This window comes from Toxorhynchites rutilus, chromosome 1 (assembly GCF_029784135.1).
Source record: "Toxorhynchites rutilus septentrionalis strain SRP chromosome 1, ASM2978413v1, whole genome shotgun sequence".
NCBI lineage: Eukaryota > Metazoa > Arthropoda > Insecta > Diptera > Culicidae > Toxorhynchites > Toxorhynchites rutilus.
The window spans coordinates 141,402,898-141,421,380 of NC_073744.1; positions in this window are offsets into that span (position 1 = coordinate 141,402,898).

Here is an 18,483-nt window from a genome sequence, read left to right on the forward strand (position 1 = left end):
AAGTAGTAATCCAAGATCCTTGACCGTCGATTCCCGTTTCAAGCTTATCCCCGATAGAACATAGTTGTGTTGAATCAATGCACGTTGTCTACCGAATGAAATTATAGAGCATTTCGATGCATTGAGTGACATGCGGTTTAGTTGGCACCACTCGGCGAAAGCTTCTAATTGCAGCTGTAGAAAAACAGCATCGCTTGGTTTCCGTATCACGAGATACAACTTGAGGTCGTCGGCGTACGACGACTTGCGGCATTTCAGAATGTAGTTGACGTCATTCATATACAGCAGAAACAGGAATGGCCCTAGATGGCTGCCTTGAGGAACGCCAGATGTCACGGGGAAGGAAGGAGCAACATAGTCCGCAATTTTGACAGACATGCTTCGACCAGTCAAATAAGAAGAAAGCCAAGCAAGCAGGTCGTTCTGAACACCTAACCTGTCATACTTAGCCAAAGCAATGTCGTGATTCATTTTATCGAATGCTGCAGAGAGGTCTGTATATATAACATCTACTTGATGGCCTTGCTCAATTTCACGGATGATGTAGGAAGTGAACTGTACTAAATTGGTAGTCGTTGAGCGCTTGGACATGAAACCATGCTGGTCCATCGAAATGCAGTGAGCGAAGTTTTGAACCAATTCTTCGAGAATAATTAGCTCGAGAAGTTTCGACGTAGCACTTAAAGCGGCTATTCCACGATAGTTCGATACAGTCCTTTTGCAACCCTTTTTGTGAATCGGAAAAACGTAAGATTCCTTCCAGCAGGATGGGAAGTCACCCGACCTCAGGGAGAGATTGAAAGTATTGGCTAGAGGTGTTGCTAGAGCAATCAAGCAGCGTTTCAGGATCAAGGACGGAATACCATCAGGACCGGAACCCCTCGAACTTTTCAGTTGACTCCCGGCTGAGATAACCATTTCTCTCGTAATAGTAAACGGACCACTTGAGAAGGATGAGAAAGGAACGTTGCGAGATGCAGCTGCTACGTCCTGGCTGTTTGTTCGTTCGTTACTGAAAACGCTGCTAAACTGTTTACGAAATAATTCTGCAATATCTGGAATGGTTGCAGCGTTCACTACACCGTTAGTCATGGTTGAGGGGAGGCCTGTTTCCTTCCTTTGACTATTCACGTGTTGCCAGAACCTCTTAGGGTTGGATTTCAGACGACGTTGGAGCTGTCTTAGGTGCGCTTGATGTAGTTGATCGTTCAACCGCCTGTAGTCCGAATTAGCCTTGGAATAACGCGTTTTCGTGGATTCGGTATGAAGTTTGGCATGTTCCCGAAGAGCTGCCCTTTTCCGTTTCTTCAAACGCTTAAGCTTCGAGTTCGACCATGCAGGTTTAAGAGGTACACGGTTAGTTCGCTTAGGTACAAATTGATCGGTGACCGGAATAAATCGCCACAGTAAACAACTGCAACAGAAACAACCGCTTAGAAAAAGTGTAGTAGGCTAGAAATATTTGGCGCGGGAAAAACATCATGTGCCTCACATTTCTATTATAAATTTATTCTCTTGTTCTCGTTTTTCGAAATTTATTCTGAGGACAATGTAATGGGGACGAAGTCCCCATTTGGCGAGGATAAGGAATCGAGGCGGCCCATGCCGCCAAGATGACGCAATCCGAGTCCACCGCCGACCCGCCGTCGGAAGCGGCGGTGTCTCGCACGCAAACCTGGGATCCACTGATTGCCCGGTTAGTTTGAAACATAGGATACGATCCTTTAGCAATGTCCGACCGAGCTCTAGCGAGCGTCGGACGGTATACGTCTGCCCGGGGCGTTACGTTTGCCTGGGGCGATACGTTTGCCCGGTTAATTCTTGTTTTGAAATACAATACCGCGCCACAATATTTATAGCCTACTACACATTTTATAAGCGGTGGTTTCTGTTGCAGTCGTTTTCTGTGGCGATTTATTCCGGGAACCAAATTGATCAATGGCATAGATTATGATGCACGATACCGTTGATGCTGCGTCGTTGACGTCGCGATTGGCCAATTCTTCATCCCAATTAACGTTTGAGAGGAAATTGTTCATCTCGTCGAAGTTGGCTTTGTCGAAGTTGTAGTATATGCTCTCTGTCGTGTCTTTGTAATCACATTGTACGCGTTAGGAAATCCAGCCGGTATACCACGCCACGCGGCACATCCATCGTCAGCGGTATGCGATATGCATACCCAGCAGAATGAAATAATAAAAAGGCCACAGCCATGTGGCTCGCTCTCTTTTCTCACACTGGACGTCGGCTAGGGAATAAGTAGGTTAGGAATTTAATAAAACTCTTTTTTAAAAAGTATATAAACAGGAAGAGTTTCCTTACTGGCGCAGCCGGTAGGATACCCATCAGGAGGTTTTAGAAAAAAAAGTGACAAAGTGACAGTGAAAGCTTAGTAGTGATCACCAGCAGCAGCACCGAATAATCATTCTGGAGCATCGCTTGGACATCGCCCCTAGCAGAACGACAACTATTGCCCGCCTCCTCGGGGCCTACATATCAGCATATCGAATGCTGGAAATAATCGTGTAAGTACACACATTTAATTATACTTAACTACCGAAACAATGCCAGACGAAAAGTGCAGTGAAATTGAGCAGCTCCGTAACACGGTTGAGGAGCTTAAAACAATGCTCGCCGGGGGGCAGAATGACGATCTTTATCGCCTGCCAGATCCCATCAAAAATTTGTCCGAGTTCACGGGCAACAAACGAGAATTAAACTCGTGGTTGGAAGAAGTTGACGAATTATACGATACCTTTAAAGTGAAGGGACGAAAGGGTGCTCCTGACACATTAAACATGTTCTATCTCAGAGCAATAAGAAACAACATTAAAGGTGAGGCACGCACCATTCTATGTGCCAACGGGAATCCCAGTACTTTACAGGGGATTAAGAAAATTTTGGTCGAAAACTTCGGTGACCAAAGAGATTTTACTACTAACCTTTCACTTTTATTCCATATCCGTAAAGGTGACAAAAACAATTCGAGATTCTTTAACGAGGTTAAAGAAATCAATACTAAGTTGAAGGCTAATCTTCAAATGAACCCGCTTTCACCAAACGAAATTATCGAGATGATAACAGTCTCAAAATATTTGGACAATATAGGGGAGCCACTTGCGTCCATTATTAGAAATTCTAAACCTTCTACACTCGATGAAGCACACTCAGCAGTTATGCTTAATGCTAACGCCGAGACACGCGCAAAGGGGACGGTAAAACCAAAAGCATTCGGAAATCAAGCACACCAAAGTAAATTAAATTTTAATAAACCCCCACCGCAACAGCAACAACAACAACAACAACAACAACAACAACAACAACAACAACAACAACAACAACAACAACAACAACAACAACAACAACAACAACAACAACAACAACAACAACAACAACAACATAAGAAACCATATCAGCAATACAGAGCGCGGGTTGAGCATAATAATAATGAATCAAATGGAGCGCAAAGCGCCATAGTGGACAATGACTCGGACGATGACAATGACGATGACGATGACGACGAATCAGATATCGCAGTGGAATCCAATGAACTAAATTTTCACGTGGTCAGATTGAAAAACTCTCGAACTTGAATTTTATACCATACATTCGTTTTACGACTTCGAAAGGTTATTTAAACTTTCTGGTCGACACAGGGGCCAATAAGTCATATATAAATCCGGAACATGTCAAAACCGCTAGCAAGGTATCTAATCCTGCGGTTGTAACAAACAAAAATGGTAAATATGTAATAGATAGCGTTGTACATGCTAATTTGTTTGCAGAATCCTTCAGTGAAAAATTGCCATACCACGTGTTTAAATTTCATCCATTTTTCGATGGCCTTATAGGCTACGAAAATTTAGCGCGCATGAACGCAATCATTGATATACACATCATTTTTTAAAAATTGGTAACAGAGAGTACTCTTTCACAAAGTACTATCCTTCAAACATAAATTTCCACGAGTGTCGTGAAAAACTTGGTGAGATTTGTACTACATCGAATGGCACATTTTTAATTGAGCATGAAACAGATATCAACTCAAATGTCACTGTAAATCCTGGCTTATATGTAGCCGAGGATAACAGGGCAACAGTATTTCTGTCTGCAAATGGAAAGAAAAGAAATCACAACTTAAAACCATTCGATAATGATCCTTACTTGTTGGAAGACAAATGCAGTACAGGTAAACTAAAATTTCCTGCCGATCATTTAAACAAAGAAGAAATCCGCCTACTGGTTAAAACCCTGAAGCCATTCAAAGACATATTTTTCAATGAAAGCGAAAGGTTAACTTTCACTCATGAGGTAAAACATTCTATAAACACGACTAATGAAAAACCCATCCATCAGCGTACATACAAGTACCCATACCACCTTCGAGAAATTGTTTCTGAACAGATTCAGAAGATGTTAGACAACGGGATTATTCAAGAGTCCTCATCACAGTGGACATCTCCGATTTGGGTCGTACCCAAAAAAGACGACAATTCAGGCAAAAAGAAATATAGGATTGTGGTTGACTATCGCAAGCTAAACGAAGTCACACCCGCTGACCGATACCCTATACCGGAAATCAGCGAGATCCTTGACAGATTAGGAAAAGCTCAATATTTTTCCGTGTTAGACTTAGCAAGCGGCTTCCATCAAATTGAAGTGGAACCAGCTCACATTCCCAAGACTGCCTTTAATGTAGATCATGGCAAATACGAATTCATTCGCATGCCGTTCGGGTTGAAGAATGCGCCCGCTACTTTCCAAAGGTTGATGGACTCTGTATTGAGGAAACACCTGGGTATCAGATGTTTCGTCTATATGGACGACATCATTATCTTTTCCCCTTCCTTGGAGAATCATCTGCAAGATATCACTAAAGTTTTGCAAACTCTGAAAGAAGCCAATTTAAAGGTACAGTGCAATAAGTCGGAGTTTCTTCGCAAAGAGGTTGAATTTCTTGGGCACCTCGTTACTGTTCAAGGAGTTAAACCAAACCCAAAGAAAGTAGAGGCGATCAAAAATTGGCCAATCCCAAGGACATTGAAGGAGTTGAGATCGTTTTTGGGAACCGTATCTTACTACCGCCGATTCATACCAAAATTTGCATCCATTGCAAAACCAATGACTTCGAAATTACGCGGAAAAAGTAAAACGTTTGATGTAACTCATGATTTCGAAACAGCCTTTAAACAGTTAAAGGATATAATGACTAAGGATTTGCTATTACACTATCCAAACTTTGACGAAGCTTTTATTGTGACTACGGATGCCTCTAACGTAGCAATTGGGGCAGTGTTATCGCAACTGGTTGATGGTAAAGAGAGACCTATTGCATATCTCTCTCGAACTCTTTCAAAGGCTGAAGAGAATTACTCAGCCACTTCAAAGGAGCTTTTAGCGATATATTTTGCCGCGAAAACGTTTAGGCCGTATCTCTATGGTCGACGATTTACTATATACACGGACCATGAACCATTAACAAAAGAGCTAAAATTGACAGACGCCACTGGCAGAGTGACCCGACAACGGCTTTATCTGGAACAGTTCGACTTTCGAATCATTTACAAGAAAGGAAAGCAAAACGTAGTCGCGGATGGGCTTTCCAGGATTCCCCGCATGGAACTCAATCTTCAAACGTTGGAAAGCGAATGCTTTGAAAATCACGAAGTATATGGTCCAGAAATTATCAACAAATACAAGAACCAGCTTATATTAAAAATTACTAAGGATAAGTCTAAGAGCCCACATATAATATATAATACTTTTCCAGGTCAAGTAAGACACATTTTTCATAGGAATGGATATTCAGATGGAGACCTAACAAGGATTTTGAAGGATTATCTGGATCCAACAACGAATAACGGTATCTTTGCGCCACTCGACATTTCTTTGTCGTGTCGAAGGATAATTAATAACACATTTAGCAAGACCTTAAAAATTAACTTCTCCAATCTCAAACTTCCAGATTTGATGTCATCAGCGGACCAACAGGAATTCATCAAACGATGTCATAATTTTAACCAAAGAGGATGGAAACTCACATACAGTGAGCTACAGAAATCTGTATACTTCCCAGGGATGTTATCTAAGGTCAAGGTATTTGTACAAAACTGTGAATCTTGCAAATTTGCCAAATATGAACGAAAACCGTTCAAAATCCCGATTGGTAGAAGAATTTATGAAAGACCGTTTGAAAATGTCTTCATAGACGTTTATGTCAAAGAGGGTGAAAAATTTTTAACCCTCGTTGACGCGTTCTCAAAGTTCGCGCAAATTTACAAGATTCAAAATGAAACTGCCGATGAGTTAATGGAGACTCTGACTGAATACTTTAAAAGTTTCGGCCTACCAAAAATGATCACTTGTGACCAAGCCACAAGTTTTAGAAATGCAGAATTTAACAAATTCTTACACAAACTTGGTATATCTCTTCATTTCGCGAGTTGCAGTAATGGCAACGGAATTGTGGAACGTTTCCACAACACATTGCTCGAAATGTCTATGGCGAATAGAGACAAAATAGAAAATCTTTCACTTTATCAGGGCCTAGTCTTGGTAACGACCCTGTATAACGAGACAAAGCATACGACGACAAAACTCACACCTAGAGAAATAATATTTGGAAATTCATCGTCCCTTAACGTTGACGAAATCAACCTTTCGAAAAACAAAACACTTCAGACCGCTAGAGACAATATATCCCTAGACGCAAACAATCACAATTCTAAATTACCCATAATATCAAAGGACGATTTCAAGAAACTGGTAAGTAGACAAGCACTAGTAAAATGTAAAGCACATCCAACGCCTCACGGACACAGATATCGACTCATAAACATCAAAACTGAAACGGACAAGACAGTGACCGACGACACAAACATCAAAATTCACAAGAAAAGCATCAAAAGATCTCCTATCTAAACCCCTCATTTATATGATCTTCCTTCCAGACTATGTCTACTACTCCAGGGCGGACACTGCGATGTCCGCATACACGATTTAAATCAAAACCCTCTAGCTGTTGTGTCATTAGGACCTGCGAGAATAAGCCATAACTATGTTAGAATTATCCACCGTGTAAATGTAAGTTCTATTGAATCCATTATTGAAAAACTGATTGTAATTGCAAATGAAAAGATAACACATAGACACATCCTGAGCCCACTTATAAAATCTAAACAAGAAAAATTGTTAATAACTTTTGAAAAACTGAAAACGCCAAATATTAGACGATTCAGACGATGGGAAACCCTAGGAAAAGCCTGGAAATATATATCAGGCAGCTCGGATGCCGAAGATTTGAAAATCATTAATACCACTACCAATACACTAATTGAACAAAATAATAAGCAAACAGCAATTAACAAGCAATTTGAAGAAAGAATCAATAACTTAACAAAAACTATCTCTTTGCTAGCTACCGACTATTACAAGTCATATAATGAAACAATGGATGGATTTGAATCAGTTAATCTTTTATTTAATTTAGATGAGCTCATCAAGAATTTAGAGATAGTAGAGGAGGCTATAACTTTAGCTAGGTTTAATATACCAAGCAGCCGCCTCATCAGCCCAGAAGAAATCTTCGCAGCACAACAGTTTCTCACCAGCAACAATTTCGAACTAGATTCCTTCGGCACTATTCTGGATATCGCCAGCGCTTATGTTCTTCGAACCTCACATTCAATTATCTACACCTTAAAAGTTCCAAGAATTAAGGATGTCATTTATGAGCTACACTACATCGAACCAGTCATAACCAATGGTACACGTGTTCATCTATCTTCAAACTACTATCTAAAAGGACCCAAATCTTACCATATGCAAAATTTATGTCCTAAAACCAGAGGACTTTACATTTGCTAAGAGTCGCAGTTAGAAGTAGCAGGAGCATGCATTCAACAACTAATGAGTGGAAGTTCTGCCCAATGTATGGTTGAGAAAACGTATGGTCAAAATTTTGTAAAGAAAATCAACGACGCCAATATCGTTGTAAATGATGCAAACATGACTATGTCTTCAAGCTGTTTTAAACACACGAAAGACTTGCAGGGATCTTTCTTAATTCAGTTCTCCGGATGTACTATCCACCTAAATGGAGAGGAGTATACAAATCTCGACGCTGAAGGACCTGCAACGTCTTTTATTCCAACCACCGGGTTAAAGGTAAACGCCACTGAAATCATCAATCGTATGCCTCTAGACTACTTACAGAAACTTCATCTAAATCATCGAGAACACCTGCACAAGCTCAACTTGACGACGACAAACATACACGGAAGTTTGCGCACCTTCAAGTGGATATCCTTTGGTTCATTCTCCGTTACAACTCTAATCATCCTTGGAATCATTTTCACCTTGGTCATCAAAAACATACTTCCACCATGCAATAGAACCAAAATCGTTATCAAGGGAGACACGCCAACGGGTAGTATGGAGGACATTGTAGATGAATATATTCAGAAGAAACCGAGGGTTAAGTTCATACCGCAGCAAGATAATTGAGGAAAGCCGAGGACGACTTTCGACTAAAAGGGGAGCCGTTAGGAAATCCAGCCGGTATACCACGCCACGCGGCACATCCATCGTCAGCGGTATGCGATATGCATACCCAGCAGAATGAAATAATAAAAAGGCCACAGCCATGTGGCTCGCTCTCTTTTCTCACACTGGACGTCGGCTAGGGAATAAGTAGGTTAGGAATTTAATAAAACTCTTTTTTAAAAAGTATATAAACAGGAAGAGTTTCCTTACTACGCAAATATCAATGCTGACCAGCAACGGGAGATGATGTATGCAACTTTTCACTAGCGGAGCAGGAGCTGGTATTACGGAGCAACTGGAACACATTTCCTCACTCACAAAGCAGAGGTCAAGCATACGGTTGTTACGATTCATAACTCCGCTCTTTTGTCCGAGTCTTGAAGTGCGATAAGCATCCAACAGATTACGGGATACGAGTCCAGTCGATGAGTCAGATGTAGGGAAATAAAAATCATGGGTGTTCTGCTCCCATCTCACATCACGCAAGTTGAAATCTCCAAGGATTGTCAAACTGTCCTTCGCGCCCATAAGAGAGATTATCCAGTCGAGCGACGACAAGTGCTTTTCGATAAGAATATTGTCGTTTACACGATCCGGAGGAATATACACCACACAGATGAAAAGCGTTGGGTCGCCCGCTTCGATCGACACCCACAATTGCTCAACCGTCAGGCTTTCGGGAGGGGATAGTAACAGTGACTTATAGCGAGAACGAATAGCCAACAACACTCCGCCACCAGACCTTTTGTTGCTGTTGGAGGGTGATCGATCTTGTCGGAAAACGGCGTAATTACTATCGAAGAGCTGGCTTGAAATTGTGTTTCAGTAAACGCGTTTCAGTAAACGCGTAGATGTCGTAGCAGCCGTCGCTGCAAGCAGTCGCGTACTTCGCTAACGAGGTGTTAATTCCGCCAAGGTTTTGGTAATACAGGAGGACAGTTGAACCGTTGGCATCAGCGACGTTGGGAATAGAGATTCCACCAATGACCTGTGGTATTCCGCTGCAATTCGACGAAGCATCAAGAGAAGGAGCGTCGTGAATAATAAGATACTTGCCTGTCAACACAGGCTGGAAAACCCTTTCACCAGCCTCGACCGCAGGGCCAGGACGACTTCGACTGCAGGAACCAGCAAATCGCTCGACTGGGTCGGGTGGATCCAGGGCTTCCGAAGCACAGTACACATTGCGTCCTGGTGTATCCACAACCGTTTGCAGTGAGTAAGAATAACTGGGTTCAGCTGGGGAGGTTGAGGATCTTGCGTCGTCAGAAGGGCGTTGACTGATTTCGAAAGCAACACGGCAAACCGATGGTCTATAGCTTAACGTGGAGCTGCAATTTTGAAAAGCATCAGGGGCAGAACAGACACCAATACACGCGTACTTGCCTTGAAGTACCGACTGGGAGACCCCTTCCGAGCCTCCGTAAACAGGTCCAGGACGACTGAGACGGCAGCATGTATGGTATTGATACTTTGACGATGTTGATGGCACGACTGTTACGGGGTTAGAAGAGGTTCCCAAAGTGCTTTTGAGCATGCGTCCTGGTGAAAATGATGCCGATGTTTCTAAGCAGCCCTGTCTAAGGGCTCCGTTATGACAGATGGATTCGGTGGTTTCTTGTTCGAGTGTGCCGTTGAAGATAGTCTGACAACTTGAACCCCGTTTTTTGATCGATTCTCTTCGAATTCACGAAAACGAACGTTCACTGGCCATTAATTGGTAGAGAGAGCCTTTTCTCTGTGCCCGTCATCGATGCCTACTTTGAAGGATACGAGCCGGAGCGAATTGAGGTCCGTCCCTTTTGGAACCAATTTTATCACTTTCGGTGACACGTCCGGCAGCTCAAGGCACTCGCTGACCAGTGCGGCGATCTGGCTCTCCGAAGTAGTTGGATGGAAGGCTGTCAGATAGACCCATACCAATTGGTCCTCAGCACGGCGATCGATGTTTACAGTTCTTATGGTATGTGCAGCTTTCGTGCCAGCATTACCTTGAGTTCTCGTTGATTTAGGTGTAGGGTGGTGGTCGCTCGATAAGATATGCTGACGTATTGACGTGGGTAGTTGTGTGTTAAATACTGGAACAGCCGAGCTCGTTGAAGCCACCGCACGTTGGTTATAAATGTTGCTAGGCAGTGGTGACTCTGATGAAATAACACCGTTAAATTCACGTCGAACGTCGTTGGCAGATCTCTTGTCATACACGTTGGTTGTAACAATTGGCGGTGGCGCTGGTACAGGTGAGGTCTGCATAATTGAATCACATATCAGTGGTGTAGTATCTTGTCTGGCAACGGCCGGACATATACTAGCAGGAGTCTTACCATTGACAGTTGATAAAATCGGCAAAACTGATTTATTGTTCTGGGTACTATGTGTGATGTTTTTTGCACAAGAAGAAAATAGTTCAGGAGCTGAACTGGAAAGCTTCTTGTGTATAGAAGTAAATCGGGCACCGGCAGGTGGATGTCTGCCGTTCAATGCGGGAAGGGTCGGATTTACGTTGATCGATATGTCGACAGAAGCCTCAGCCCTGATCCTCTTTCTAATCATGGAAGGTGCTAAATGAGCAGGAGAACTGCTGCTCGTTCTATTACGCTTGCCAGCGTTAACATTAGCAGGGCGGTCGACGAGGAATGAATCAAACACTTTACTGAATTCAAGCTGCATGTTGTTAATTTCTTCCTCGAAATTGCGCGAGTCATGTTGTACATTTGATCGTGGTCCGAGGTGATTACAGCAGCTGGAGCGTGGTAGATTTTGGCCGTATGCACGACAGAGGGAGCGGGTCGCATCGATCTGTGCATTGATTAGCCGGATGATGGACGAGAGACGTTCGTTCATTTGAGATAACGCTAGCGAATGTTGGTCTACGATAGCTTTGGAGTTGCGACAGTGTGCGCACATCCATTCTGCACCGGGACAATCTCGGATAATTTTGTACTGATTGCCCGAGACACCGGCGCACTTAAGATGGTATGGCTTATCGCATTTCCAGCATGCGATTCTGCTGCTACGAGCAGATGCTGTAAAGCAAGGGTTCGCTTCGCATCTCTTTGCCATTCTCAGACAGCAAAAAACACCTTAGTTTTCTATAAAAGATCGCGTAACTTAGATGTGATGCGCCTACAGTTAGATGACCACCAAGCTTATTCGTGATTTATACCAAGATGCAAGCTTTGTAGTATAAATCTTTCACGGCAGATGTCGCTTCGGACGAAAAAATCGGCGTGGATAGTAGTACGCTTTTGTTGATTAGTAAAACCAAACAAAAACACAACACACGCGAAAAGTGATACTATATCACAACGGCACTACGGTGCGATATACAAAAACACAGATACAGCACAGGACCGATAGAGAAGCTTCGTAAGCTTATGGGCGAGAACAAAAGGGGTAAAATAACACGTAAAAAACGTAAATAAACAGGACTGTAGAAAAAACAGAAGTCCACATACCCCTCCCCCTGTTGTCCACGTGGACATTCCATCGGTTTTGAGGAAAAAATCAAGAAATACTATTTTTTTCGTTTAAATTTTATTTCAAGCTTGTTTCTATTTTCTATTACATATGTTTATTGATAAAAATTATAGCCTTACCAATGGTAACGATTTATCTTGAAATCTTCGATTTTTTCCAAAATTGTCCGGGAGCTCGTTATTTTCTTCCGAATTCTATTTACGTTATCTCCATATCCATTTTAAAATATCGATTGTGAGCTTATTCTCGAGCATTTTCATTAAAGCTGGCTGGCTGTTTGAGTTTTCAAAAAATCAGACAATGAAATCAAGCACTTTGTTTGAAAACAGAATTTTCTCGTCTAAACATCTTTCTGACTTTGACTTTCGCTTTTACAGGTTTGGTAGTGCCTGATGGCTATAATGAACCTAGTAAAAACAAAACATCTGCAGTATCATCGTGATAGATGATTCCGTTGACCTACAACCCTTAATTGTTAAATCATGCTAAATATTGTCTTGAAAAACTCGTGCCGATTCTAAGAAAAAAACCAAAAGCATATTTTTTGTGACATACATTATTTCGATCATACAGGGTTTTCCAACTTTAAATTCCGAAAGTAAATTGAAATAAAACACACTTAGAATTCGAATTTCGATGAAACTTTTACTTCAAATTAAAGTTTGGTTTATGCCATTATGTGTGAAATACAACATCATTTAAATGTCCACCTAGGGCTTCCTCGCACACCTTGATCCGGAACAGGTAATTTTCGATGACTTTTCGGCACATAAGGGGCGGTATCTCGGTCATAACTACACGAATGTTGTCTTTCAAATGTTCAAGAGTTTGCGGAGAGTTGGCATAGACACGGTCTTTCGCAAAACCCCACAAAAAAAAGTCTAGCGGGTTCAAATCGCATGATCTGGACGGCCAATTGGCATCACCAGAACGCGAAATTATGCGTCCCTCAAATTTCGTTCGCAATATGGCCATGTTCGGTCGTGTTGTATGGCACGTGGCGCCGTCCTGCTGAAACCACATGTCATCCGTATCCATATCTTCAATTTGTGGCAGAAAAAATCGGTTAACATGCGGCCATAGCGCTCACCATTCACAGTTACCGTCTCGCCGTCCTCATTTTCAAAGAAATACGGCCCGATGACTCCACCAGACCATAATGCGCACCAAACAGTGACTTTTGGCGGATGCAATGGACTCTCAGCAATCACGTGTGGATTTTCTGAGTCCCATATACGGAAATTTTGGGTGTTCACATAGCCACCGAGCTCGAAATGTGCCTCATCGCTGAAGAAAATTTGTTGCGAAAATTCAGCATTTTGCTGCTGTTGTTCGTTCACCCAATCGACGTATGCCCGACGCATTCCATGGTCACCACGCTCTAATTTTTGTACCAGTTGGACTTTATATGGATGTAGGTGCAAGTCCAAATGCAAAATTCGCCACAATGATGTGTTTGGCAAGCCCAATTGCTGAGAATCGAAACATTCGGGTCATCCTCCACACTGGCAGCAACAGCAGCAATATTTTCGGCCGAACGCACTTTACGATGATGCACAGGTTTCACAATATCCGCTACGGATCCAGTTTGTTCGAATTTACGCACTACATTAGTGATTGTGTGCTCTGTAGGCCGTCCATGACGACCAAAATCCGTCCGTAATGCTCGAAAAACATTTGCCGGTTTTTCATCATTTTTATAGTATAATTTAACAAAATTAATACGTTGTGCGATGCTAAAAGATCCATATTGTAAAATGGCAGACATTCAACTAACGATATGACGCTATGGTTGACAGCTATGTCAAACCGTTGTCAGCGCAGGGCTGTATACTTTCGGAAGCCCGAAATGGAAAACCCTGTATATGCACCATTTTATCCTGAATATTTCAGCATCCTTCATGCAACTTGAGAATTCCATCCTCTCAGAACTTATGCTATGCAGTAAGTTTAAGTTTTTTCAACAATCTTAACAGTTAATAATTTGAAGCTGGAATATCTGGTGTGTAAGGCGGGTGGAGTTTTAAAAGTGCCCTAGAAGCGTTCTGGATCGTTGATTTTCATACGTTCAGCTGCTAGCAGTACTTGTTGAAATTCATCGAAACTAGTTGGTTAGTAGAAGCTCATGATACAGATTTTATTCCAGTCCTACCAGACCCATCCATAACTTTCTTCAATCGAAAACCTGCTTCGGGTTTGCATTCCATTCTTTACTGATTCAGAATCTGTTCGATTTGTTTGTTTCAGATAACCAGCAGGGCTGGAATCGTGTACGTCATGGCACAACTTTTTTTAACCCCCTTACTTGATCAGCTTCTAATTATGGATATATTTTTTCCGTTCAATTTTTGTTTTATTGTTGAAAGATAGATAAACAAATAATGATATAATGGATGGTAAAAATATTCTTTGTATTACTTTTTCGGAGCTCGAAGAAACGTCCGAAATTCGTGTATCTATCCCCCTTAATCTGATCGAGTCAAAACCTATCGGATTGTGCAAATGTTGCAACCTTGAAATGCAGAATGCCAAAGTTTATTTCGTTCGGATTGCGATATGTCAAATCCGATCGGGTTCCGTAATATAAGTTAATATGTAGTGCATGCATTGTTGCATGCATGTTTTTCGTGATGTTTCGTTTCTCATGAACGGTGATTTTCGACATCTGTAGCGAATCTAATAATTCATGTGCATCAAGGATTATTTTTGACGTAGGACTACGTCTTTCATTTCTATACCGGGGTGTAAAATCAAAGTTTCGAAAACGAAAGCGTTACGCCGGAGACCGAGATTTTGAGCGTTAATAGCTCCTAAACAACTAAACGAACCGGTATGATAAACACTTCATTCGAAAGATAAAATGTCTACGCGTTCTATACTTGTTACTTTCTGATCCAAAAACCTGTTTCAATAGTCTTAAAATTGCTTTCAAAACAGGCTATTGAAATCACCAATCGGTATATAAGCGAGCGCCGCTCGTAAATCCACTCAGTTCAAATTGAACAGCGATTGGAGCATGTTGTCGCTGTTGTGGTGAAGCTCTTCGTTTATCATGAAAGCGCGGATGAACGGTGTCACCAAGAGCCTGTTTGTGCACCTTAGGCCAGAAGGGAATCCATCAGGAGGAGAGTGATGCCACAAACGGTTCCCCGGGAAGATCTCGAAGCAGCCGCTATATACACACACATATACACGCGCGGAATTCTTTCCGTTTGGATGCCATTCAGCATCGAGAAAGATCCGGAAAATAATCTGCCAGTTCCTCTGGGAATTTAAAAATACATTCACGTGAAAGAGTTTATTTGAATGTTTTCTATCCATGTAACACTGTGACTAAATATGTTTCAATCAAGTGCTATTAACAGATGGTTATCGAGTTAGCATAAACCACTGGTGGGCTTCCAGTATCGAGGAAAATGTGGAAATATCTAATCGTTACTGAAAATAATCTGCCAGTTCCTCTGGGAATTTAAAACTACATTCATGTGAAAAAGTTTATTTTAATGTTTTCTATCCATGTAACACTGTGACCAAAGACATTTGGTTTTGTGATTTTTCAATCAATCGCAATTAACAGGATAGCTTCTGAAGATTATTCTTCCCCATCAGTAGGATATTTCCGTATCCAATATTGGATGCATAAAACCTTGTGCCTCCAACGTAACGCTCTCGTTTTCGAAGTCCCCCAAATATTCATTCATTCAGAATGAATTCAGATTCAACTTCAAACAAATGATCTCTAAATCAACGATAGTCCTACGTCACCCTTGCGGTTATACCATAGATATAACCCACTTCCTGTTTTTTCTTTTAATTAATCAGCAGTAGCAGCACGAACTTTCCAGACAACTCAAAAGAAGTGTATTACAAAAATTACCAGACATCAATGAAGAGCAACATCATTGCAAGAAATAGATTTCCAGAGATACGGCCCGTACACTCATGGAAGAATTTGTTGTTCGTTCGCTCAGAAATCCTTGAGAGTTCTCGAAAAAAAAACCAAACAGTTTTGTCATCAAGAGCAAAAGCTGAATTCAACCCGCACTTAAGTCGTGATTTTTAATACTACAACATTCTTTGTGTTATTGGGTGTCTTTATCCTGACGGATTTCATGGCCTTCTATTACCGATTGGAATAAATTGATGGATCCTAGTTCATGTGCGTTACCTTCAGAATACACATTTCAGGAAAGAGTTTCAAAAAATCGTGTAAGTACAAAACAGATCTCATTCAATTTTGACTATTAACTTGAATGTTTTACTTAAAAAAATACTTAACGTGTCCACGTGGACATTATCAAAAGCCCCTCCCCCCTCATCGTGATAGATAGAAAGGCCGGAGTACATCTGTAAAGGCGCGTCCACATTATGCCGAATGATACCGATCGGCCTGTACCAGGCGGCATATTCGGTTCGTTATGTAATGTGGACGCCACATCGGGTGCACGAAGCCGATGTGGACGCGTCTTAACATTCTACGATTCAGTACCATATCATTTCACTGACTAATACCCTCAGCAAATACTATTGGCTCTGAGCAGTAGCGTAGTGTGCGGGCGGCAAACCCGGCATTTGCTGGGGCGCTGATCCTCTGGGGCGCCAACATCCAAGAATTTTCAATTGCAATTTTCCCCGTATTATATTTCATCATTCAATTAAGTAAAAAAATATCCATTATGACAGTAGCTACTTCTGTCTGTAGATGAAAACAATAACCTCTCTGAAACACCCAATTGGATTTTTTACAGTTATTGCTTAAGGGTGGGCCTCTGTTTGGAAGGTCGAAAAATAATGAATTTTCTAGATTTTTTTTCGGATGTTAGGAATAAAGTGAAGTATTAAGATATTTTGGTTATTGTTTAAGGTATATTCGAAGATACATTTTTCATTTTTTGAGTGCACGAATAATGATAAATACGCTGTTGAAAACTGGATGCGCAGATGTTGTTTGAAAATCGGTACCTTGCTGGTGGTATCGGTTCTGAAGTAGGATTGGGCGATCTAGGATCGATTCGCAGAAGATCGATCTTTTCCATTCCGATTTCCGAATTTTTGGATCGATCTTTGTACTCGAGAAAATTGAAAAAATCGATTTTTTGTTTTCGATCTTCTCGATCTTTTTGTAGATTTGTTTTTAAGTGTACATCGATTTTTTTTATCTCACCAAAGGTCAGCTTACATTTCTTTTAAACATAATGTAAACATTTGGATCGCTTCTTCTACGATTTATTTCTGTACAAATGCTGACAGAGGTAGAACTAGCGGCAGCTACTGAGGGGATGAACTGTAACAGGCTGCGCATAGGATTAATGAACCTGATGTTGACATCAATTACTGGTGAAAGGTTGTTTTCTAGATCTGGCGCCAAAATCGAGAATCGGCTTCGACTAAATGACAGATGTATGGCACGATTGGCTTTTATTCTCTGAGTTCTAGGCTGTTGTTCAATTTCTAATAATTTTTTTTTGATAAATTCATCAAATAAAACGACTACCTGACGGCACAAGATGAATGCCCTGTGACTGTGGCCTTCATGCTGTGAAACAAGAGAAAATGCTTTTGATATTTGAATAGAAATATGAAATTTGTATTCCCTGTTCAAAGAAACGACGGTATTCATATAGGATAAGCATATAAATCGAAACAAGCTTTTAATTTTTCGAAAATCAATTCGACAAAGATCGATTCTTTGGTGCCTATTTAATCAGTTGATCGATCCCTACGCCGTTTGGAAAATCGATTCAATAAGATCGTTCTTTTCATAAAGATCGCCCAATCCTATTCTGAAGCAACGGATTGTCGCAGAACGCATTCCTAAAGCTTCATATGGGGGTTTTTGAATATTCGAAAAAAAAAAACCAAAATGCCGTCCTTTTTTTTAAACGTGAGTTAAAATATAAAATTAAAATATATATATTTAATTTTAATTAAATTTGTAATTTAATTTAAAATATATTTCCTGAAAAATCGGTATTATACGATTTATTTTACGATTTTTGTAACAGTTGCAAAATTAATAAAAAAAACCACAGGAGGGTTGTGTCCGAGACACGAACGCATAGTTGACGTAGGATTCCGTTAGGTTATCGGTTGATTTTGGATATGTTTGAAGAATTACATTGTTAAACTCTTTGATAATGATTTGGTGGCCCTGGAAAGGTCCGTGTTTGGTTATTGGAAATTGTTTGTTCACTCCATCAGTGTTTACCGAGTGATGATGACAAAAAGATGGTAAACAGTCGTTGGATGGTGCGAATCAGATAAAAGATGCCGAAGTGGAACGAGATATGATGAAAATCGCCCTCTGTGATCCTAGATGAGATGCCTCTTATGTTATATAGGGTTGGGGAAAAAGAAATGTCGTATTTCTGATCGAAATTTGACGCTTTATTTAAGATACTTAAAATTATCCAATTTAAGTCAAATATGCGCCGTTTTGTTCGTAAACTTGTTGCCATT